Source organism: Patagioenas fasciata, chromosome W, assembly GCF_037038585.1.
Source record: "Patagioenas fasciata isolate bPatFas1 chromosome W, bPatFas1.hap1, whole genome shotgun sequence".
Classification (NCBI taxonomy): Eukaryota; Metazoa; Chordata; class Aves; order Columbiformes; family Columbidae; genus Patagioenas; species Patagioenas fasciata.
The window spans coordinates 19,877,234-19,903,243 of NC_092559.1; positions in this window are offsets into that span (position 1 = coordinate 19,877,234).

The following is a 26,010-nucleotide window of genomic DNA, read 5'->3' on the forward strand; positions in this document are numbered from 1 at the left end:
TAAAACTGTCTGAAATGATTCAATGATCTCTTGTAGAGTTTTATTTTTGTCCTGCTTTTCTCACTTTAGAAACAACAAAGTGTTATACTTAAAGATTCTATTCTCCGGACACTTTCCCAATCCCCACAATCTTAACCCTCGACAGTCAGTTTCTTGGTCACCTGTTTCTCGTTGCCCCTCTCGCCAGATGTGAATCTGTCCTTATCAATAACCTCGTATTCTATTGCTATGTTTACCAAAACATGTATCTAGTTCCCCAGTGTCGAGGGTTTAGACTGCGGGGTGACAATAAAACCCTGGCAGATGTATTGTTAACCTCCTCTCCTCCCCCGACTTCCCCCTTTTGCCCCTCCTCCTCCCCCCTTCCCACTAAGGACAGGTGATCGGGAGGAAAAGAAGGACAGAGAGAGAAGAGTTGGAAAAAATTAAAAATGTTTTACTAATGTTACTAATAAGAATAGAGAAAATAATACAAAATATACAAAACCAATCTTGAAAGTCTCAGCAACTGCAGAGCCAGCACCCAAAGTCCTGGATTGGACTCTGCAGCCAACCGGAGCTGGATTCAGTCTCACTAGGCCTCAGTTTGCAGGGACAACTAGCAAGGTCCTCTCCTAATGTCAGCCATAAGTAGAAGGGACAAAAAAGGCAAAAAGGGAAAGGGACGAGATCCTCATGATCTCCCACTTCTATATGAAGTATTCACATGAATGGAATGTTATACACAGTTGGTCAGTTTCTTGGTCACCAGTTTCTCGTTGCCCCTCTCACGAGATGTCCATCCATGCTTATCAATAACTTTGCATTCCATGGCTATGTTTACCAAAACATGTATCTGGTTCTCCAGGAAAATGCAGCTAATATGAAGGCTTTAGGGGACAGGCAAATTCACTAAAAGAGAAACTTGTTTTTAACAAAACCAGGACATTCTACCCCTTATAATATGCCATTCACGGAAATACTTAAACCTCATTAATACAATCTATCAATACAATCTAATGAATCACTACTACTATATATATATATATATATATATATACACGCAAATGTACATATATACACAGGAGTAATTAATCTTAATCAGTGAAACATCCTTTGAAAAGTTCATTAAGCTCATTTTGTCACAAAAGTCTCCCAGGGAAGGAAAGATGGTACAAGTGCATCTCATGACCACTGTTTGTGGGTTAAAGACATCAACTTCGAAAAACTTGTCAGGCGCCACTCGAAGAAGGTAGCTCTGGTTTCATCACCATTGTCTTGATCTGAAAGACACTTATTAAACATTGTTAGTGCGGTAATTCACATCATACAGTTCAGCATTGCATATTTTCACCTAAAATCAAATCCCCTTGAGGTACACACCGAACTTCTCCATCCTTAAGCATCACCCACCAGGTGCTGCCAGGTCCCTGGGCAAAAACAATCCCACGAATGGGCTTGCCTTTGCCTGAGGCAGGAGTAACCCAGACTGCCTTTCCTAACATATTTTTAATGTGTACTACAGGGACTTTCTCTCCTTCCAGAGTACGAAGAATTTCTGATTGAGCAGGCCCGGCTCGATTGGTTTATCCTCTAGTGTTGACCAACCAAGTGGCTTTTGCTAAATGTGAATCCCAGTTTTTAAAGGTTCCACCACCAAGAAGTGCCTTTAGTGTAGTTTTTAACAAACCATTGTACCTTTCAATTTTCCTAGAGGCTGGTGCATGATATGGAATCTGATATACCCACTCAATACCATGTTCTTTGGCCCAATTGTCTATAATACTGTTTTTGAAATGAGTACCATTGTCTGATTCAATTCTTTCTGGCGTACCATGACACCAAAAGACTTGCTTTTCAAGGCCCAAGATAGTATTTTGGGCTGTAGCATGAGGTACGGCATATGTTTCCAACCATCCAGTGGCTGCTTCCACCATTGTAAGTACATAACGCTTACCTTGACGTGTTTGTGGAAGTGTAATATAATCAATCTGCCAAGCTTCTCCATACTTATACTTTAACCATCACCTCCCATACCATACAGGCTTTAACCGTTTCACTTGTTTGATTTCAGCACAAGTTTCACATTCATGAATAACCTGTGAAATAGTGTCCATAGTTAAGTCCACCCCACCATCACGCTCCCATTTCTGTGTTGCATCTCTACCTTGATGCCCTGAAGCATCATGGGCCCATCGAGCTAAGAAAAGTTCACCTTTACGTTGCCAGTCCAAGTCCACCTCAGTTACTTGAATCTTGGCAGTTTGATCTGCTTGTTGGTTGTTTAGATGTTCCTCAGTGGCTCGACTTTAGGCACATGAGCATCTACATGACGAACTTTGGCAGGCAGGCTCTCTAGCTGAGCAGCAATGTCTTGCCACAGTGTGGCAGTCCAAATGGGTTTACCTCTGCGCTGCCAGTTGCTTTTCTTCCATTGCTGTAGCCACCCCCACAAGGCATTTGCTACCATCCATGAGTCAGTATAGAGATGAAGTACTGGCCACTTCTCTCGTTCAGCAATGTCCAAAGCCAGCTGGATGGCTTTCACTTCTGCAAATTGACTAGATTCACCTTGTCCTTCAGTGGCTTCTGTAACTTGTCGTGTGGGACTCCACATAGCAGCTTTCCACCTTCGATGTTTTCCTACAAGACGACAGGATCCATCTGTGAACAGTGCATACTGCTTATCAGTCTCTGAAAGTGTATTATATGGTGGTGCTTCTCCAGCACATGTTACTTCCTCCTCATCTGGAGACATCCCAAAGTCTTTGCTTTCTGGCCAGTCTGTAATCACTTCTAAGATCCCTGGGCGATTGGGATTTCCAGTTCAAGCTCGTTGCGTGATCAGTGCAATCCATTTACTCCATGTAACTTCGGTTGCATGATGTGTAGACGGAACCGTCCCTTTGAACATCCAGCTCAGCACCGGCAGTTGAATTGCTAGGAGTTGTGCTTCAGTACCGATAACTTCTGAAGCAGCTCGAACTCCTTCATATGCTGCTAGTATCTCTTTTCCAGTTGGAGTATAGCTGGCCTCAGATCCTTTGTATCCTCGACTCCAAAAACTTAAGGGTCGGCCTCGTGTTTCTCCTGGTGCTTTCTGCCAGAGGTTCCAGGTAGGACCATTATCTCCGGCTGCGGTGTAGAGCACATTTTTAACATCTAGTCCAGTCCGAACTGGTCCAAGGGCCACCGCATGAGTTATCTCACACTTAATTTGTTCAAAGGCTTGTAGTTTTTCCTGGCCCCACTCAAATTGGAGGGCTCACAATGTGACTGTAGTCAGGAATATGCATTCTCCAAAAACCTACAATGCCCAGGAAAGTCTGTGTCTCCTTTTTATTAGTAGGTGGAGACATTGCTGCAATTTTGTTGATCACATCCATTGGGATCTGACGACGGCCATCTTGCCATTTTATTCCTAAAAACTGGATCTCTCGTGCAGGTCCCTTGACCTTGCTTCGTTTTATGGCAAAACCAGCATCCAAAAGAATCTGAATTATTCTCTCACCTTTCTCGAAGACTTCTTTCGCTGTGTTGCCCCATGCAATGATGTCATCAATATATTGCAAGTGTTCTGGAGCTTTACCTTGTTCCAGCGTGTTCTGGATCAGACCATGGCAGATGGTAGGACTGTGTTTCCACCCCTGGGGCAAGCAATTCCATGTATACTGGATGCCCCTCCAGGTGAAAGCAAACTGCGGCCTGCACTCTGCTGCTACAGGAATAGAGAAAAATGCATTAGCAATGTCAATTGTAGCATACCATTTAGCTGCCTTTGACTCCAGTTCAAATTGCAGTTCTAGCATGTCAGGCACAGAAGCACTCAGTGGTGGCGTAACTTCATTCAGGCCACGACAGTCTACAGTTAGTCTCCACTCATCACTAGATTTACGCACTGGCCAAATTGGGCTGTTAAAAGATGAGCGAGTCTTACTGATCACACCCTGGCTTTCCAATTGATGTATCAACCTCTGGATAGGAATCTCGATTGGTGCGATACTGCCTGCAATGCACCGTCGTGGTAGCAATTGGCACCTGCTGATCGTCAACCATCAGCAGTCCTACAACAGAAGGGTCATCTGAAAGACCAGGCAAATCAGACAGCTGTTCAATTTTCTCAGTGTCCACAGCTGCTATACCAAATGCCCACCTATACCTTTTTGAGTCCTTAAAATACCCTCTCCTGAGGTAGTCTATACCAAGGATGCACGGAGCATCTGGACCAGTCACAATGGGATGCTTTTGCCAGTTTTTCCAGTTTAGGCTCATTTCAGCCTCTACAACAGTCAGTTCCTGGGATCCCTCAGTCACTCCAACAATATTGATGGATTGCGTTCCTTTATAATTAGAAGGAATTATTGTGCACTGAGAACTAATGTCCACTAAAGCTTTGTACTCCTGGGGGTGTGTTATACCAGGCCAGCGTATTTGTACAGTTCAATAGACTCTGTTATCCCTTTCTTCCACCTGGTTGGAGGCAGGGCACCTCTAATTCCTGTTTTGCACAGTCTCTGGGTGTGAATTAGAGGTCCCTTCAAGAGCATCAGAATCTTTTCTGCCCCTTTTTGTAAACTGGAGCAGCCATTTTCCTAGGAGTTTTTCCTTTTAACTGATGTACTCGTTCTTGAATTTCTGAGGTAGGCCTTCTATGCCACCTACTCATGTTTTCTCCCTGCTCACGTAGGAAGAACCACAGTGAACCTCTTTTTGTGGACTGCCTCTGTCTTCTCTCTTGAGATTGAAAAGTCCTTCTCCTAATAGTTGAAACATAGGTTCATACAAGTCATTAATGGCACCTGTCTTCTCTGAGTTCTTTGATCTCTTGCAACAGCTTTTCAAACCGGTCATCAAATTTTTCACACAATTTCTCCACAGCAGAGACACAAGCCCATAGAGAACCAGCAAGGTTGTTCCCAAAGTCCCAGAGCTACTCAATCACATGAGAAATCCTTTGATTACCTTCAGCTGACCAGAGCATTGCTGCCAATGACTTAGCATATGCAGGTGGTGCACTTTGTACAAATCTGCGCCACAGAGGTCTTGTACAAATAATTCTATCTGGGTCTGTCCCATCTTTGGTCCAAAAGAGATGATCTCTCACACAGCTAATTCTCTCAGGAACTGGATACCTCCCTCCATAGTGTTCCATTTCCCTAATGTGCATATACAATCTTCCTTGTAGGGAAATCTTACTTTCATAGCTGCCAGGAGTCGGGTCCAGAGGGTAGTGGCGTTAGGCTCTCTTGAAATTGCCCTATCAATGGTGGAATCTTTTGACAGACATCCCAGCTGCCTAGCTTCACCACCTTCCAATTCAATTGTTTCTTCCGCATTATCCCAGCATCGGAGCAGCCAGGTTACAATATTCTCGCTTTCACGATGACTGAAGTCTTTCGCAGATCTCTAAGCTCACCTGGAGAAAAGGACCAAGTGGTGGTCACTTCATCTCCTCCCTGCGCTGGTGATGCCCCTTGGGTTGATGTTGGCCCTGTGGCCCCTGTGCCATCACCTGCTGCACAAGGAGTCTTTCTAGTGACTTTCTTACAACTGGCAACTGATGCTGATATGGGCTCACCATCATCTGATTCATTTCCAGAGTATGAATGACTGTCACTGGCATGGGCATAATCATAGTGATTGTTATGGTTACAGCAGCAACAGTGCCCAGTGTGTGAGGAAGGAGGGGCTGCCTTGTTAGGCTTTGAGGCTGGAGAAGTAACATTATCTGCAGCGATCTTGGCAGAGGAGCTATGCGGATGAGATGGAGCTTGGGCCTGCGAAGCAGCAGTGTCTGTGATGGGGGGGAGCAGTGGCTGCAGCAGCAGCTTTCACTGTTTTGTTTTTTCTCCAGTGGCTAGGAGTGTTTTTTGCTAAAGCTTCCGAAGACACACCGCATATCTCAGGACTAAAAAGAGACGCAAAACTCCTATTGAACCTCATTTCTCTTAACAGTAACACAAACTGACACACATTCAGCAAACCAAATAACACCATCACAGTTCTATCAAAGCTCCAAGGATATTCAAAGCTCTCTAAAACATTTGTAAACTCTCCTAGCAAGAAAGCAAAAGTATTGTTAGTCAGCATTTCTAAAGATTCGCTTGACCAATTAGCAAACACATAGCTGTTTTTTGCTTTATCTCTCCTGGAGGTTTTTCAAGGTAAAGCAGAAACGAGTAGAAATTCATTAGCGGTTGCGGTATAATGAAATAAACCAGTGCCAAACCACACAGTATCATCATAACTATCGTCCAGTTTCTTGTTGTTATATAATTAATACTTCGATTCAGAAAGAATGCCCAGCACAAGTATGGTATCACCGAACACAATGTAGAAAATAACTGATATATCTTATTCCACAACGTTTTTAAACCAGTGTAATTCACTCTGCCTTAATACCACTAGATAATGTCTGAAGCACACAGACTCGCGAGTCTCACAACTCTCTGAGTTAGCACCATGCCAAGAAAATTGAAAGGTATGTCAGAGCAGTAGAAAAGCCAAAAATCTCCAAATTTACCCCTTTCTCTTGCCCCATGTTGGGCACCAATTATCTGTTGAGGGTTTAGATTGCGGGATGACAATAAAACTCTGGGAGAGGTATTGTTAACCTACTCTCCTCCCCCCACTTCCCCCTTTCTCCCCTCCCTCTCCCCCCTTCCCACTAAGGACAGGTGATCGGGAGGAAAAGAAGGACAGAGAGAAGAGAGTTGGAAAAATTAAAGATGTTTTACTAATGCTACTAATAAGAATAGAGAAAATAATACAAAATATACAAAACCAATCTTGAAAGTCTCAGCAACTGCAGAGTCGGCACCCAAAGTCCTGGATTGGACTCTGTTGGATTCAGTCTCTCACTAGGCCTCAGTTCGCAGGGACAACTAGCAAGGTCCTCTTCTGATGTCGGCTATAAGGAAAAAGGAAAAGAAGGAAAAAAAGACGTGATCCTCGTGATCTCCCACTTTTTTATGAAATATTCACGTGAATGGGATGTTATACACCGTTGGTCAGTTCCTTGGTCACCTGTTTCTCGTTGCCCCTCTCGCGAGATATGCATCAGTTGTTATCATAACTTTGCATTCCATTGCTATGTTTACCAAAATATGTATCTGGTTTTCCAGGAAACTGCAGCTGATATGAAGGCTTTAGCTGACAGGCAAATTCACTAAAAGGAAACTTGTTTTTTAACTAAACCAGGACAAGTATGCCGAGATGAGACACAGCTCAGCACAGAGTTGCGCAAGTCTGGATGCTGGAATAAAGCTAGCATGCTAGAAAGAAAAGTAATAGCTATCACACGCAAAATCTTATCATCACATTCACGCAGCAAAGAGCTAAATTATGCATAGTCTTCTGTATTATCACAAAATGTACATTTTGAGTCCATGGATTCTCTTGATTTAACAGTCTATGAACTTACTGTACCATATAACAGGCAAAGAATTATGAAACTGTAATACATTTAAATAGATACCTACATAGAAAGCAGGTACATAATGAAAAGCATCTTGCAGACTTCTGCATCTTTTCTGTAACTCCTGTGTTATCAAACTCTCTCTCAGCTTGTTGAAGTTCAAACCGTTCCACCTGTAAAACTGTCTGAAATGATTCAATGATCTCTTGTAAAGATTTATTTTTGTCTTGTTCTTCTCTCTTTAAGAACAATATTAATTGCAACGAAGTGTTGTACTTCAAGATTCCATTCTCCAGACACTTTTCCCAATCATCTAACTTATACAGCAGCCACCATTAATTACATTAATTTCACAAGATCTTCCTTCCTCATATTTCCAAGTGCTTTCCTATGTTTTAAAACACCTCCCAATACCGATTTCTTAGGAACACAACTGAAAACAGTCATTTCCGACCCCATCTCATAAGTAAAAACCATGAGAAGAGGGAGGGAGGAGGGGGAAATACAGAGCTGCTTGCAGCGCAAGTGGGAAAAGCGGGGAGAAGGTTTATGGTGCACTTACAGAAACCATACCACAAAGAAAGAAATGTAACAACATCCAGTAAAACAATAAACTCACATTCCTGACAACCTGCTTGATTTTCAGAGAGGCAATACACAGCAGCATGTAATATGTACTGTAAAACTCACAGATAACACATTGATAGCAAACATTAGTGTTCTCTACTGCTAATTTGAACACTAGTGCGTCCTTAGCTTCTAAGTTTTCAACCTGCTTATTGATGGCCTCTTGAAGATGGTCAATAAATTGCATGTAATTCTCATTGGGACCCTGATTAATAGTTGTAAATTATTTGGCTGCTATGTTGGTTTCAGGCACCTCTATCATAGCTTGATATGCAAGGTCTGTTGACTGCCTCAGGATTTCAGAAACTAATAGCGCCTGTAATTCTGGTGTGCCAATTAGTGTATCTTCTAAGAGTTGGGGGATACCCGCCCATTTCAATGAATCCCCATCGTTCCGTCCTAAATGATCTATAGCTGTTACATTGCATACGTCAAATTTTGCTTTGAGTCTTTCATGGTTTTTATCTGATCTCGGGGAAACACGTACATATACTCCTTTTCCTTTTAACTTTTAAAGCAAATGCTGCAGACCCTCATCCTCATCCGAGTCATCAGATAACGCGGACTTGAACGGTGCTGGAGAATCATCAGTAACAGGGGGGTTCAGGGTTTGGAACAGTGCACTTTTTTTTTTTTCCAAATCTAGTCCAGGGAAGCCACCCCTCTCTACTGTCTCTGCGTGTTCCTGTTGCTCTTTTAATCCTCTCAAAGTCTCCAGCAACAAGTGCCATGTTGTTAACAGTTCAGTTGTTTCTTTGGATCTTTCAGTACTGCTTTGCCCCATAGTAACATCCTTCGTAAAGTCAATTCCAGAAGGCTAATACCCTGCTTCTTCAGAAGCAATTTCCATGTAGATAATATAATACCCTCTTCTTTAGATAAGTTCCACCCCCTCCCCATTCCCGGTAGCTCACCAGCTCTTGGCGTGGTGTCTTTTCAAGGATCTGGATCTTCAGCTGTACCGGGCTCTGTCTCCCCAGTTTGTCTTTGGCTGTCACAGCTTCACCGTTGTCTCTTCTTCATGCGAAATCCTCTTCATGCAGGATCACGTTGGGGTCACCATATGTCTTGGTTGAGACGGACAAATGACATAGACCAAGTTCTTCCAGGATGAAAGTAGTAGATACCATTTATTGCCACAAGTGCATTTTCATGCAATTTTAACAATTCGTGTGTCTCTTCACTATTGGTTACAAGTTACAGCAGTAACATCTCATTGACTAATTTTGCTATCATCAATGTTACTCTTTTACTCCCTTCTCTCTCACAGGTACATCCTTAACATCTCCAGATATTCCTTTACTCCCATCTTTCTCACGGGTAGGCCTTCATATCTTCAAGGCTAATTTCTGTTCCCATGCCCTCCGTCAGGGAATCCATGGACCCACCGTAGTCCCCAACTTTGTTACCTCACTATCAAAAAATTTATTGTTGCTTCTCTCTTACGAGTGAAGTGCATCCCTCTCACTCCATCCACAATAGTCATCTCTCTTGAGCAGGGTAACCAGAGCTAACAAAATTACTACTGGGTGGAGTATCCCGTAGTGGTTGGTGACCACCCAAAAAAGTTTCCCACCATTAGGGTTCTCCATCCTTTTTTACCCTTTCTGTGATGCGATGTATTTCTTCCACATCATGATGGATGGTAATTAGGGTCTTTTGTACATTGTTTCAGACATTTTCTAACAGTTGATACAAGTCATTATGTCTTTGTAGTTTCCTCACCAATGCAGGATTCATTCTAATGGGGATAGGAAGTAGGAACTAAGGTATAATTGGACTGTAACAGTTGATAAGACATAATGGAAACTGGATAACTGAAACCACATCCTACAATGTCAGCAAAGCCACAAGCACAAGTATTTTAATGATTATTTGTCTCTACAGTGATGTTATCTATGGATAAAAAATCGCAAAGGGTTCTTATACAAACACATCCCTTTCCAATATATAGGAGTAGAGTTCCAGGGGGTTTTCAGGAGTTTAGATACCTGCCCCATAAAAATCTATGAACTACCTCCCCTTTAGTCCTGTTAACTTTGTACTACAGTGGGTTACCCATCGATTTTATACTTAGTCATGCTGCAGTGGTCATCATGGTTAAAAGCACCAAGAGTAGTGAGATTTACCACTTAGTCTTTTCAGTGTATGGATTCTTCCAAATATAGTCATTCGTTAGCTGGTTGGCTATTCATGACCTGCTTGACATGAGAATGGTGTATCCAATTTTCTCTTCCTAAAACTTAAAATAAGAAAACAACAACAAAATAAGAACATAGTAGGACAATATATGGCCACTCCCTTCGAGGTTATAATTTGGATTTTTGTGAAAACACCTTAATTAACACTTCTTCCCCAGGCTTTCTGCCACGTAACTATATTTCAAGTGGTGTGGGTTGATACCACTGAGCATACTTCTTTTTCCTTCAACGTCTTGTTGCATATATAAAACATACTGGATCAACCATTCATTTAAGAGTTTAGTCCTAGTGGGACAAAAGTCCCAGATACAGCTAAATGTCTGCTAAACACTGTTTCTGCTAGTGACAACCCTAGAGGTTGTTGAGGGGTATTTCTAATATCACAGTATCACAGTATCACAGTATGTTTGGGATTGGAAGGGACCTCGAAAGATCATATAGTCCAATCCCCCTGCTGGAGCAGGAACGCCTAGGTGAGGTCGCACAGGAACATGTCCAGGCGGGCCTTGAATGTCTTCTCAAATTTAAGTGGAACTTCTTGTGTTCCAGCTTGATCCCATTACTCCTTGTCCTATCATTGTTTGCCACTGAGAAGAGCCTGGCTCCATTCTCACGGCACTCACCCTTTATATATTTATAAACATTAATAAAGTCACCCCTCAGTCTCCTCTTCTCCAAACTAAAGAGACCCAGCTCTCTCAGCCTTTCTTCATAAGGGAGGTGCTCCACTCCCTTAATCATCTTTGTTGCCCTACGCTGGACCCTCTCCAGCAGTTCCCTGTCCTTCTTGAACTGAGGGGCCCAGAACTGGACACAATATTCCAGATGGGGTCTCACCAGGGCGGAGTAGAGGGGAAGGAGGACCTCTCTCGATCTACTGACCACTCCCCTTGTAATACACCCCAGGATGCCATTGGCCTTCCTGGCCACAAGGGCACAGTGCTGGCTCATGGTCATCCTGCTGTCCACCAGGACCCCCAGGTCCCTTTCCCCTACACTGCTCTCTAATATGTAATTTCCCAACCTATACTGGAACCTGGACTTGTTCCTGCCCAGATGCAGGACTCTACACTTTCCCTTGTTAAATTTCATCAGGTTATTCCCCGCCCAACTCTCCAGCCTGTCCAGATCCCGCTGGATGGCAGCACAGCCTTCTGGCGTGTCAGCCACTCCTCCCAGCTTAGTGTCATCAGCAAACTTGCTGATAGTACACTCAATTCCCTCGTCCAAATCGTTAATGAATATATTGAATAATATTGGCCCCAGTACTGACCCCTGAGGCACTCCACTAGATACTGGCCTCCAACTAGACTCCGCACCATTGACCACCACTCTCTGGCTTCTCTCTTTAAGCCAGTTTGCAACCCACCTCACTACTCTAGTGTCTAGACCACACCTCCTCAATTTAGCTGTGAGGATGCTGTGAGAGACTGTGTCAAAGGCTTTACTGAAGTCAGGGTAGACCACATCCACCGCTCTGCCATCATCCATCCACCTTGTTACATTCTCATAAAAGGCTATGAGGTTGGTCAAGCATGACCTACCCTTGGTAAAGCCGTGCTGACTGCCCCTAATGACCCTCTTATCCCTGATATGCCTTGAGATGACACCAAGGACAAGCTGTTCCATTACTTTCCCAGGGACAGAGGTGAGGCTGACCGGTCTATAATTACCCGGGTCCTCCTTCTTGCCCTTTTTGAAGACTGGAGTGACACTTGCTTTCCTCCAATCCTCGGGCACCTCACCCGTTTCCCAAGACTTGGCAAAAATGATGGAGAGCGGTCCAGCAATTACTTCAGCCAGCTCCCTCAGCACCCGCGGATGCATCCCATCTGGACCCATGGATTTATGGATGTCCAGACTATTTAATTGCTCCCTAACCCAGTCCTCATCGACTAAAGCAAACTCCTCCATTGACCTGGCTTCATCCGGGGTCTCAGGGGTACAGGGTCCCCCACGACAGCCTCCAGCGGAGTAGACAGAGACAAAGAAGGCATTCAGTAATTCTGCCTTCTCTGTATCTTCTGCCACCAGGGCACCCACTCCATTCATCAGTGGGCCTACATTGTCTCTGGTATTAGTTTTATCTGCTATGTATTTGAAAAAGTTCTTTTTGCTGTTCTTGACCCCTCTCGCCAGCTGTAATTCTAAGGAGGCCTTGGCTATCCTAGCTGTCTTCCTACGTCCTCTAACAGCGGCCTTTATTCCCATAGCACTATTTTTAAAAACTTTATCTATTTCAAACCCACTTGGCTACATGTTCAAGCCATTTTATTTTTAGGAGTCCTGTTCATTCTTTCTACCTGTTCTGAGGACTGCAGATGATATAGAACATGTAACTGTCACTGTATATCTAAAATTTTATAAGTGTTGTTTAGTACAGTATACTGCTGTGATTTCCCTTGAAAGCTTAATAGCTTCAAACAACATTTGGATTCCAGTTCCTTCAGAAATATTTATTTTCTGCTGTGTTAAGGAATCCTATTCTTTCCATAGCATACTTGTTGCATGACACAATCTGAAGGCATATTTAAAGTCGGTATAAATACTTACCCGCTGATTGGGCACTCACTGGGAGTTGTAGAGGTTCTTCTTCAAGTACTTTCTCACCATTGCATAGCCCGTGTGTCATTTTCCAATCACATAGTATGAAAATCCATTAGTGAAAACGGTTAGATTCAAGTTCTCTAGAGGTTGATCCTATAGATCATAAAATCATAGAATAGTTTAGATTGGAAAGGACCATCAAAGGTCATCTAGTCCAACCCTACTGCAAGAACATCTTCAACTAGATCAAGTTACTCAGAGCCCTGTCCAGCCCAGCCTTGAATGTCTCCAGGGATGGGGCACCTACCGCCTCTCTGGGTAACCCGTTCCAGTGTTTTACCACCCCCATTGTAAAAAAATTCTTCCTCATGTCTAGCCTGAATCTCCCCTTCTTTAGTTTAAAACCATTACCCTTTGTCTTATTGTAACAGGCCGCTTTTAAGTACTGAAAGGCCTCAATAAGGTCTCCCTGGAGCCTTCTCTTTTCGAGGCTGAACAACCCCATCTCTCTCAACCTGTTCTCATAGGAGAGGTGTTCCATCCCTCTGATCATTTTTGTGGCCCTCCTCTGGACCCTCTCCAACAGGTCCATATCTTTCCTGTAATAAGTAATGATGCAGTACTTGAGGTGGGGTCTCACCAGAGCAGAGGGACAGAATCATCTCCCTCAACCTGCTGGCCACGCTTCTTTTGATGCAGTCCAAGATACAATAGCCCTTCTGGGCTGCAAGTGCACATTGCTGGCTCATGTCCAATCTTTCATCCACCAGTACCCCCAAGTCCTTCTCTGCAGGGCTGCTCTCAATCCCTTCATTCATCAACCTGTATTGATACCGGGGGTTGCCCTGACCCAGGTACATGACCTTGCACTTAGCCTTGTTGAACCTCATGAGGTTTGCATGGGCCCACTTCTGAAGCTTGCCCAGGTCCCTGTAGATGGCATCCCATCCCTCAGGTGTGTCAACGGCACCACTCAGCTTGGTGTACTCCACAAACTTGCCGAGGCTGCATGCAATCCCGCTGTCTATGTCACTGATGAAGATATTAAATAGTACTGGTCCCAGTACAGACTTGTAACCAGTGTCCATCCAGACACTGAGCCATTAACCACTACCCCCTGGATGTGAATATCCAGTCAACTCCTCATCCACTGAACAGTTCACCCATCAAATCCATATCTCTCCAATTTAGAGGGAAGGATGTTGTGTGGGACCATGTCAAAGGCTTTACAGAAGTCAAGATAAATGACATCCATAGCCCTTCCTTTGTCCACTGATGTACTCACTCCATCAAGGTCAATAGGTTGATCAGGCAGGACTTGTGTCACTGTTTACTGCAGGGCAACAAAGTGTGGCAGATGCTCTCTATTAACCCCTGCCCTCCCCACTAAGGAAGAGGAAGAAAAGGGAGAGAGACAAGTTGGAAAGTTTAAAAAAAAAAAAAAAGCTTTACTAACAATAAACACAAGTAGTGTTCTCCTCTGTCCACCCAGTTGCACGGAATCATGAGGGAATCACAGAATGGTTGGAGTTGGAAGGGACCTCTGGAGATTGTCTAGTCCAACCCATCTGCTAAAGCAGGTTCACCTAGAGCAGATCACACAGAAATGCGTCCAGGTGGTTTTTTAATGTCTCCAGAGGAGACTCCACAACCTCTCTGGACAGCCTGTTCCAGTGCTCTGTGACCCTCAAAGTAAATAAGTTTCTCTTCATGTTTACATGGAACCTCCAATGCTTCAGCCTCTGCCCATTGCCCCTCATCCTATTCTTGGGAACCACTGAAAAGAGTCTGGTCCCATCCTCTTGATACCCATCCTTGGGATATTTACAAGCACAGAAGATACAAAAAGACCCAGCAGATCATTACCTGTCTGCAGGACTGGTGTCAGGAGTAAAAATTTGGGCTTTTTGATCATGTTTATATGACACCTAGCCTGCTGGAGACAAGTAGGTTGCACCTGTCTCAAAGGGGGAAAGGATCCTTGGACAGGAGTTAGCAGGGCTCATTGAAAGAGCTTTAACCTAGATTTGAAGGGGGAAGGGGAGAAAGCCAAGTACAGTAGAGACAAACCCAATGTTTGAGGGATTGGGTGCTAGCAAGGCCCTTCTGTCTGCCATCTCAGTGGAGGTTTGCAAATGGAGAGCAGTGTGGCAGAAAAGACACGAGGGTTATTGATGTGTTAGTGTTCCTAAAAACTGGATCTCTCGTGCAGGTCCCTTGACCTTGCTTCATTTTATGGCAAAACCAGCATCCAAAAGAATATGAATTATTCATACACCTTTCTCAAAGACTTCTTTCTCTGTGTCGCCCCATACAATGATGTCGTCAATATATTGCAAGTGTTCTGGAGCTTTACCTTGTTCCAGCGTGGTCTGGATCAGTCCATAGCAGATGGTAGGACTGTGTTTCCATCCCTGGGGCAAGCGACTCCATGTGTACTGGATGCCCCTCCAGGTGAAAGCAAACTGCGGCTTGCACTCTGCTGCTAAGGGAATAGAGAAAAATGCATTAGCAATGTCAATTATGTCATACCACTTAGCTGCCTTTGACTCCAGTTCAAATTGAAGTTCTAACATGTCAGGCACAGCAGCACTCAATGGTGGCGTAACTTCATTCAGGCCACGATAGTCTACAGTTAGTCTCCACTCTCCACTAGACTTACGCATTGGCCAAATTGGGCTGTTAAAAAGTGAGTGAATCTTACTGATCACACCCTGGCTCGTCAGTTGACGAATCAACTTCTGGATAGGAATCAAAGAGTCTCGATTGGTGCGATATTGCCGGCGATGCACCGTCGTGGTAGCAATTGGCACCTGCTGATCGTCAAACATCAGCAGTCCTACAGCAGAAGGGTCCTCTGAGAGACCAGGCAAAGTAGACAGCTGTTCAATATTCTCAGTGTCCACAGCTGCTATACCAAATGCCCACCAATACCCTTTTGGGTCCTTAAAATACCCTCTCCTGAGGTAGTCTATGCCAAGGATACATGGAGCATCTGGACCAGTCACAATGGGATGCTTTTGCCAGTTTTTTCCACTTAGGTTCATTTCAGCCTCTACTGCAGTCAGTTCCTGGGATCCCTCAGTCACTCCAGAAATACTGATGGATTGTGTTCCTTTACAGTTTGAGGGGATTATCATGCATTGAGCACCAGTGTCTACCAAAGCTTTGTACTCTTGGGGTTCTGTTGTACCAGGCCATTGTATCTGCACAGTCCAATAAACTCTGTTGTCCCTTTCCTCCGCTTGGCTGGAGGCAGGACCCCTCTAATTTGTGTTATGCACAGTCTCTGGGTATGAATTAGAGGTTCCTTCAAGAGGATCAGAATCTCTTCTACCCCTTCTGGAAACTGGAGCAGCCATTTTCCTAGTATTTTTCCCTTTTAACCCACGTACTTATTCCTGAAGTTCTGAGGTAGGTCTTCCATCCCATCTCCTCATGTTTTCTCCCTGGTCACGTATGAAAAACCACAGTGTGCCTCTTTTTGTGTATTTCTTCTGTCCTCTCTCTTGAGACTGAAAACACCTTCTCCTAATAGTTGAAACATAGGTTTGTACAGGTTGTGAATGGAACTTGTCTTCTCTGAGTGCTATGATTTCGTTCAACAGCTTTTCAAACCAGTCATCAGATTTTTCACACAGTTTCTCCACAGTCAAGGCACAACCTCATAAAGAGCTAGCAAGGCTGTCCTCAAAGTCCTGAAGCTGCTTAATCACTTCAGCAATGTTTTGTTGAGCTGCAGCTGACCAGATCATTGATGCCAATGACTTAGCATATGCCAGTGGTGCGCTTTGTACAAACCTGTGTCACAAAGGTCGTGTACAAAGGATTCTTTCTGGGTCTGTCCCCTTTTGGCTGTTTGGCTCAAAATAGATCTCCCACACAGCTAATTCTCTCAGGAACTGGATACGTCTCTCCCATAGTATACCATTTCCCTGGATTACATATAACATCTTCCTTAAAGGGAAACCTTGCCTTCATGGCTGTCAGGAGTCTACTCCAGAGGGTGGAGGGGTCATTCTCTCTTGAAATTGCCCTATCAAGGGTGGCATCCCTTGACAGAGATCCCAGCTGCTTGACTTTCCCACCTTCTAGTTCCAGACCATCAGCTCCATTATCCCAGCACTGGAGTAGCCAGGTTACAACATTCTCGCCTTCATGACAACTGAAGTCTTTTCGCATATCTTTCTGCTCACTTGGAGAAAAGGATTGATTGGTCACTTCCTCTCCTCCTTGTGTTGATGAGGATGCCTCTTGGGGTGATTATGCCCCTTGGCCATCATCTGCAGCATGAGCAGTCCTTCTTGCGACTCTCTTAACACCAGCAACTGATGCCAACATGGGCTCACCATATCTCGATTTATTTCCAGAAAATTACTGTCACCAGTATTGACATAATTACAGTGGCTGTTGTGGTTGCAGCAGCAGCAGTGCACAGTGTGGGGGGGTAGAGTAGCTGCCTTGTCAGTCTTTGAGACTGGAGAAGCGGCAGTCGGGGGGGTTTACAGCCTTAGCTGCTTTGCTCTGTGTAGGAGCTGGAGATGCTTTGTCACTTGCTGAGGCTGTCAGGGGGGTTACGGGTACTGTAACGGTAGCTTTCGCTGCCTTGCTCCATTTGGGGCGGGCAGCAGCCATAGCCATGCCTGTTGCCGAGGCTTGAGCAAACACAACATAAGTCTCAGGAGTTAGAAAAAATGCAATCCTCTTATTTAACCTCATCTCTCTTATCACTAGCATGAACTGACACACATTCAGCAAACCTGACAATACCAACAAAGTACGGTCAAAACTCCAAGGATATTCAAAGCTCTCAAAAACATCTGTAATCTGTCCTAACGTAAAAGGAAAGGTATTATTAGTCAGTTTTTCTATAGATTGGCTTATCAAATTGAAACAAAGGTAGGTATATTTCTCTTTAATCTCTACTGGAAGTTTCTCTAGATACAACAGTAATGAATATCAATTCATTATCGGCTGGAGTATAATAAAATAAACCAGTGCCAAACCACAAAGTAAAATCATCACCACCATCCAGTTTCCAGATGTAATAGAATGCACAAAACTATTAGTGAAATATGACCAGCACAAATAAGGTAGTGCAGAACACAGTGTAGAGACTAATTGATACAACTTATGCCACAGCATCTTTAAACCAATGTAATTCAATCTACTTTAATACTACTAGATGATGTCTAAAGCACACAGACCTGTGAACATCTCAACCCTATGAGCTGGCACCATGCCAAAAAATTGAATCTGCGCCACAGTATTAAAAACACCAAAATCTCCACATTTTGCCCCTTTTTAGTGTCAAATTTTAGCGTTTTCAAGCCCCACATGGGGGCCAATAGATCTGGCATAATTTACTACAGGGCATCAGTAAACCACAGTAGATGCTCTCTGTTACCCCCAACCCTCCCCAACAAGGAAAGGCAATAGGAGGAAAAGGGAGAGAGACTTGCATGTTGGAAAAAGTTAAAAAATCTTTACTAATGCTACTAATAAATAAAGAAAACAATTCAAAATGTACAAATTCAATCCTGAATGTCCCAGGGCGGCGCAGTGCTGCCCATGGCGGAGCCAGCATTGCTCCAGCAGCTACAGAGAAGGCACCTGGAAAGTCCTGGTCTGGACTCCACAGCAAACAGGAACTGGAGGCCTCCCATACCCCTAGGGTGAAATCGGTGTGCTCAATTCAGTCTCTGAAATGCCTGTATACCGATGCGTGCAGTATGGGGAATAAGCAGGATGAGTTAGAAACCTGTGGTTGGGCAGGAGACTATGACCTGGTGGCAATTATGGAGACATGGTGGGACAGCACACATGACTGCAATGTGGTCATGGATGGCTATGTCCTTTTCAGGAAAGACAGGCCAGTCAGGCGTGGTGGTGGAGTTGCTCTTTACGTGAGAGAGCAACTACAGTGTATTGAGTATTGTCCGGGCACGGATGAGGGGCGAGTTGAGAGTCTATGGGTGAAAATTAAGGGGCAGGATGGCAGGGGTGATACTGTTGTGGGTGTCTATTACAGGCCACCAGATCAGGGTGAGGAAGTTGATGAGGCCTTCTACAGGTAGCTGAGAGCAGCCTCACAATCACAGGCCCTGGTTGTGGTGGGGGATTTTAACTTCCCTGATGTTTGCTGGAAGGACCATTCAGCCAGCCAGACACAGTCCAGGAGGTTCCTCCAGCGCACTGATGATAACTTCCTCATGCAGATGGTGGAGGAGCCAACTAGGAGAGATGCATGCTGGATCTCATCCTCACTAACAAGGAGGGTCTGGTCGAAGCAGTAAAGGTTGAGGGCTGCCTGGGTTGCAGCAACCATGAAATGGTAGAGTTCAGGATCTTGTGTGGCAGGAACAGAATAGCAAGCAGAATTGCAACCCTGGACTTCAGCAGGGCAAACTTGGGCCTTTTCAAGCAATTGCTAGGGGAAATCCCATGGGCAAGGCTGCTTGAAGGTAAAGGGTCCCAAGATAGTTGATTAGTGTTCAGGGACTGCTTCTACTGGGCTCAAGGTCAGAGCATCCCGACACGTAGGAAGTCAAGGAAGGGAGCATGGTTAAACAGGGAGCTGCTGGGTAAGCCCAAGTGGAAGAGGAGAGTTTATAGATCATGGAAGGAGGGGCTGGCCACTTGGGGAGAATATAAGGCTGTTGTCAGAGGGTATAGGGAGGCAACTAGGAAAGCTAAGGCCTCAGAATTAAACCTGGCGAGAGGGGTCAAAGACAACAGAAAGAGTTTTTTCAAATATGTGGCAGATAGATAAAACTAACACCAGAGGCAACGTAGGCTCACTGATGAACGAGGTGGGTGCCCTGGTGACAGAAGATACAGAGAAGGCAGAGTTACTGAATGCCTTCTTTGTCTCTGTCTACTCTGCCAGAGACTGTCATGGAGGAACCCCAAAGTTAGTTAGGGGACAACAGGGTCCAAAACAATCTTTTATTCAGTAAAATTGTTCAGGAGATTGACCGGTGAAAGATGGGGTTTTAGCTCTCCAAACTGACTGGAATACAGGTTCGGATATCAGTTGAGTAAATTATTAAGGGGCAGCAACTAATACAACAGGAGGTCCACAGTGTGCATGCACGTGGCTTCACCAACAACAATGCCAGAGCCGTCCCTGAGTCCGGGAAGAGTACACACTTGCCTGAACACACGTGGGATTATTTTAAAGGGATACACGTACTCGTATTGAGTACAAACGTGTACACTCCCGATTCTGCGAGGATTACTTTATAATACACTCGCAATCCCGCAAGGAGAAATACACTTGCAAATGTGCACGGAATATTACACATGCTTATGTGGAAGCACAGGAGGAAAACACACTCGCGATTATGCGAGGAAATAATTTATACACGCCATGGAAGCAGGGGCTGGCCACTTGGGAGGAATATAAGGCTGCTGTTAGAGGATGTAGGAAGGCAGCTAGGATAACCAAGGCCTCCTTAGAATTAAACCTGGTGAAAGGGGTCAAGGACAGCAAAAAGAGCGTTTTCAAATACATAGCAGATAAAACTAATACTACAGGCAATGTAGGCCCACTGATGAATGGGGTGGGTGCCCTGGTGACAGAAGATACAGAGAAGGCAGAATTACTGAATGCCTTCTTTGTCTCTGTCTACTCTGTCGGAGGCTGTCCTGGGGAGCCCTGTACCTCTGAGACCCCGGATGAAGCCAGGTCAATGGAGGAGTTTGCTTTAGTTGATGAGGACTGGGTTAGGGAGCTATTAAATAGTCTGGACATCCATAAATCCATGTGTCCAGATGGGATGCATCCGTGGGTGCTGAGGGAGCTGGCTGAAGTAATTGCTGGACCGCTCTCCATCATCTTTGCCAAGTCTTGGGAAACGAGAGAGGTGCCCGAGGATTGGAGGAAAGCAAATGTCACTCCAGTCTTCAAAAAGGGCAAGAAGGAGGACCCGGGTAATTATAGACCGGTCAGCCTCACCTCCATCCCTGGGAGAGTAATGGAACAGCTTGTCCTTGATGCCATCTCAAGGCATATCAAGGATAAGAGGGTTATTAGGGGCAGTCAGCATGGCTTTACCAAGGGTAAGTCATGCTTGACCAACCTCACAGCCTTTTATGAGAATGTAACAAGGTGGATGGATGATGGCAGAGTGGTGGATGTGGTCTACCTTGACTTCAGCAAAGAGTTTGATACAGTCTCTCACAGCATCCTCACAGCTAAATTGAGGAGGTGTGGTCTGGACAATAGAGTAGTGAGATGAATTGCAAACTGGCTTAAGGAGAGAAGCCAGAGAGTGGTGGTCAATGGTGCGGAGTCTAGTTGGAGGCCAGTATCTAGTGGAGTGCCTCAGGGGTCAGTATTGGGGCCAGTATTATTCAATATATTCATTAACAATTTAGATGAGAGAATTGAGTGTACTATCAGCAGGTTTGCTGATGACACTAAGCTGGGAGGAGTGGCTGACACACCAGAAGGCTGTGCTGCCATCCAGCGCTGTAGAGGGGTTGCTGTTAGATGGAGATTTGTTACCGAACCAGCCAGGAATTTCAAGGCTGGAAACAGGACCTGCCGTGGGAGAGAAGCATCTTCGAAATAACAAGGCCCCAACATGGTGTAAATCAACAGACCTGTCAGCAGTGAGACTTCAGCACGTGGACAGCTCGTGAACATAGATGATATCCAATTAGCAAATGCATGCTTGGAGCGTGGACGCATGATCAGAGAACAGTTGCATATATAAGGAGGTTTGTTTCTGTAATAAATGGCTTTGTGTGATTCACATTGAATCAGAATGCTGAGTCCTTTATCGTTCCAAAAAATGGTGACCCCGACGTGATACTCTGAATGGCGTCTCACTACAATCAGGGAAAAGCCTGGAGCGGCCCAGCCGGAGGCGGTTCACCTGGACTGGAGACTGGACAGAGGCGTACGGATGTCCCGGGGATAAATTCGTCGACGGATCACCGGAAAAGGTGAGCGGCTGAGGGCAGGAGGAGGGAAGAGTGAAGTTATGGAGCAAAATGTATTTTCTGAAGAACAAGCCGTAGTTAAGCTCCTCCTGCATATTCTTTCTGTGAGAGGACTTAAATAGGAAGAAAGTAACATACGTAGACCGTTAGTTTGGTGTAGAATTAACAGCTACCTGGGAGAAACCGAGAAGGCTTTTAAACTTGAACTTTGGGACGATATAAGGCAGAAATTATGGAATAAGGTCAGCAATGGAGATGTTAAAGAAGCTAAATCATTAGTAACTACATGGAAGCTTATAAAAGATTTTAAGGCTGAACGGTCTGCTGCTGCTGGAGTTTTTGTAGCGTTGCAGCCTGATAAGAATCCTGAAAGTCGTTGTGAAGCTTACCCGGTTCGTGTCTTTGATACCTTCTCTACTCCATCCCCTGCTGTGCTTTCAACACCTCTGATTGTTCAGCAGTCCGGGGCGGGGGGGAGGAAAAATGCCGAGCGGGTGTCCTCCTACAACTATTAGCAAACCCTGATGAGAACAGCAAGTCAAAAGGATTGGAATCAGACAACTTGCCCAAAGAACCTGTGAAAGCTGAGAATGCTAAAGTTGTAAACAAGTCTTTTTACCAATTTGTATCTGCTTTTACCACCTTTTAACTCTCCAACTTCCATGAGAGAGCAGAAGGAGTCGCCGGATAAGAACTGGGCAAAAGAACTGTGTGAAATATCAGATCAGGTATTAGCGAATGAATCCAACAGTCATCAATGCGGTCATGCTGATTGTGTCGGGAAAGGGGATGCGCTTGGGAACTCAGGTTATATGAATAATTATGATGCTAGAAAGTATTGGAGAGAATGTGCACTGTTCTGACCGTTCAAGTCCGTGTTACCTGATGACTCGGAAGAGGATGAGGGTTTGCAGCATTTTCTTGGAAAGTTAAAGGAGTATGTGTGTGAGTTGCTCTGAAATCAGATAAGAACCATGAAAGACTCAAGCAAAAGTAGACCTATGCAATATAACAGCTATAGATCATTTAGGACAGAACGATGGGGATTAATTGAAAGGGGCAGGTATCCCCCAACTCTTGGAACAGACACTAATTAGAGGCACCACAATTGGAGGCGCAATTAGTTTCTGAAATCCTGAGGCAGTCAGCAGACCTTGCATATCAAGCTATGAGAGAGGTGCCTGAAACCAACAAAGCAGCCAAATTATTTGCAACTATTAATCAGGGTCCCAATGAGAATTACATGCAATTTATTGACCACCTTCAAGAGGCCATCAATAAGCAGGTTGAAAACTTAGAAGCTAAGGAAGCACTGGTGTTGAAATTAGCAGTAGAGAACACTAATGTTTGCTATCAGCATGTTATTTGCGAGTTTCACAGTACATATTATGTGCTCCTGTGTATTGCCTCTCTGAAAATCAAGCAGCTTGTCAGGAATGCGAGTTAATTTTTTTATTAGTTGTTTTTAAGTCCGCCGTAAAACCTTCTCCCTGCTTTTCCCACTCACGCTGCAAGCAGCCCAGTGTTTACCCCCCTCCCTCCCTCTTCTCAAGGTTTTTACTTGCAAGATGGGGTCAGGAATGATTGTTTTCAGTTGTGTTCCTAAAAAATTGGTATCGGGAGGTGTTTTAAAACATAGGAAAGCACTCGGACAAGAAATCATTAAATCTTTTCAGACGGTTTTACAGGCGGGGCGATTTGAACTTCAACAAGCTGAGAGAGAATTAACTGATAACACACAGGTCAGAAAACTTGTTAAAGTCTGCAAGATGCTTTCCTTATTAACCTGTTTTCTTTGTGGGTATCTGTTTAAGCATGTTGCAATTTTGGTAGGCCTTTGTTATATGGTACGATAAGTTCACAGTCTGTTAAATCATGAGAATCCGTTGACTCAAAATGTGCATTTTGTGATAATACAGAAGATCATGAGTAATTTAGTTCTTTACTGCGTGAATGTGATGGTAAAATTTTGTGTGTAGTAGCTGTAATTTTTCTTTCTAGCACGCTAGCTTTATTCCAGTATCCAGAATTGCGTAACCCTGTGATAGGCTGTGTCTCATCTCGATGTGCTGGATTTGTATGCACACAATTGATAGGATTTACAGGTACGGGCCTGGACTAAGGTGTTTACAAAAGGTGTTTTTCCACTAATTGCTATTAAAACCACACTCAACTCATGTGAAGTTTGTCTCACTTGTTTTTCCATTCATTCACAGACCAGGCCCAAGGACACATCCCATGCACTTGGGGGCGGTTATCCGGCCCGAGATACCATTCTCGCGAGTCTGGGCTATAATTTTTTACAATTATGAGAAACATACTTCAAAATAATCTGTCCAAGGCCCTTTATATATTATTATGTCAGTATTATGTCTTTGACCGTCCAGATGGTCATTTTAGTATTGATCTTCCTTTATCATCCAGATGGCTGGAACCGCACATCTTGCTTTCCCACGTTTTACTTTCCAACACTGATCTTGAGCCTTGTAGAAGCAGTCCCTGAACACTAACCAACTATCTTGGGCCCCTTTACCTTCAAGCAGCCTTGCCCATGGGATTTCCCCTAGCAATTGCTTGAAAAGGCCCAAGTTTGCCCTGCTAAATTCCAGGGTTGTAATTCTGCTTGCTATTCTTTTCCTGACACACAAGATCCTGAACTCCACCATTTCACGGTCTCTGCAACCCAGGCAGCCCTCAACCTTCACCGCTTCAACCAGACCCTCCTTGTTAGTGAGGATGAGATCCAGCAGTGCACCTCTCCTGGTTGGCTCCTCCACCATTTGCAACAGAAAGTTATCATCAAGGCACTGGAGGAACCTCCTAGACTGTGGCTGGCTGGCTGAGTAATCCTTCCAGCAAACAGCAGGGTAGTTAAAATCCCCCACCACAACCAGGGCCTGTGATTGTGAGGCTGCTCTCAGCTACCTGTAGAAGGCCTCATCAACTTCCTCACCCTGATCTGGTGGCCTGTAATAGACACCTACAACAGTATCACCCCTGCCCACCTGCCCCTTAATTTTCACCCATAGACTCTCAACTCACTCCTCATCCATGCCTGGACAGTACTCAAAACATTGTAGTTGCTCTCTCACGTAAAGAGCAACTCCACCACCACGCCTGGCTGGCCTGTCTTTCCTGAAAAGGACATAGCCATCCATGACCACATTCCAGTCATGTGAACTGTCCCACCACGTCTCCATAATTGCCGCCAGGTCATAATCTCCTGCCTGAACACAGGTTTCTAACTCCTGCTTATTCCCCATGCTGTGCACAGGCATTTCAGAGAGCGAGCTGTGTACACCGATTTCACCCTAGGGGGGTGGGAGGCCTCCCAGCCTTCACCAACTCTAGAGTGCTGCCCCACTGATGCAAGCCCAGCTACAACCCCATTCCCCTTCGAGTGTAGGTTAAAGCTCTCCAAATGAGTCCTGCTAATTCCCGTCCCAGCATCCTTTTGCCCCTGGGAGATAAACCTTTCCCGTGTATCGCTGTCTGGACTGGTGTCTTGTGAAACCAGCCGTTATCAAAGAAACCAAAGCCCTGCCTGTAACACCAGTTTTGTAGCCAGTTGTTTATGGACTGAATTTTTCTATTCCATTCCATGTCATCACCCAAAACTGGAAGGAGGAAAGAGAAAAATCACTTGAGCCCCAGACTCTTTTACCATCCATCCCAAGGCCTTGAAATCTTTCTTTATTCCCCTCAGACTGCAGGATGCAGCTTCCTCCCCACCTGTCTGGAAGATCAGCAGTGGCTAGTAGTCTGTTGGGTGCACCAGGTTGGGGAGAGTCCTATTGATGTCCCTGATCCAGGCTCCAGGTAGAATACAAACTTCCCTACGATGAGGGTCAACTCTGCATATTGGGTCCTCCGTCCCTCTCAGAAGGGCATTGCCTACTAGAATTACCCTTCTTTCTTTCTTATTGGAGGCCGTCTTGAGGCATGGAGTCAACTGCCTCTTTCTATGTGACCTTGTAGGCGGGCCTTCCACCACATCCTCACCTACCTCTTCTTCAAGATCTAGGCCTCAAACCTATTACGGAGGGGCACCTGGGGAAGCAAAGCAGGTAGGGAGGGGGGTTGCCTGCGGCGCCTAACTGGAACTAGCTTCCAACCCTCCTCATCTTTTTGGTGCTCTACCTCTGCCCAACAGCAACAGGGCAGGGGCTGTCTTGGGTCTTCCCCCTCTTCCCGACAGGGCAGGGGGTCCATCACCTTCTGAGGGGGAACCCCCTGAAGCCTCTCTGAGTGGCACACCAGGGAGTTACTCCACCAGTCGATCTCCTT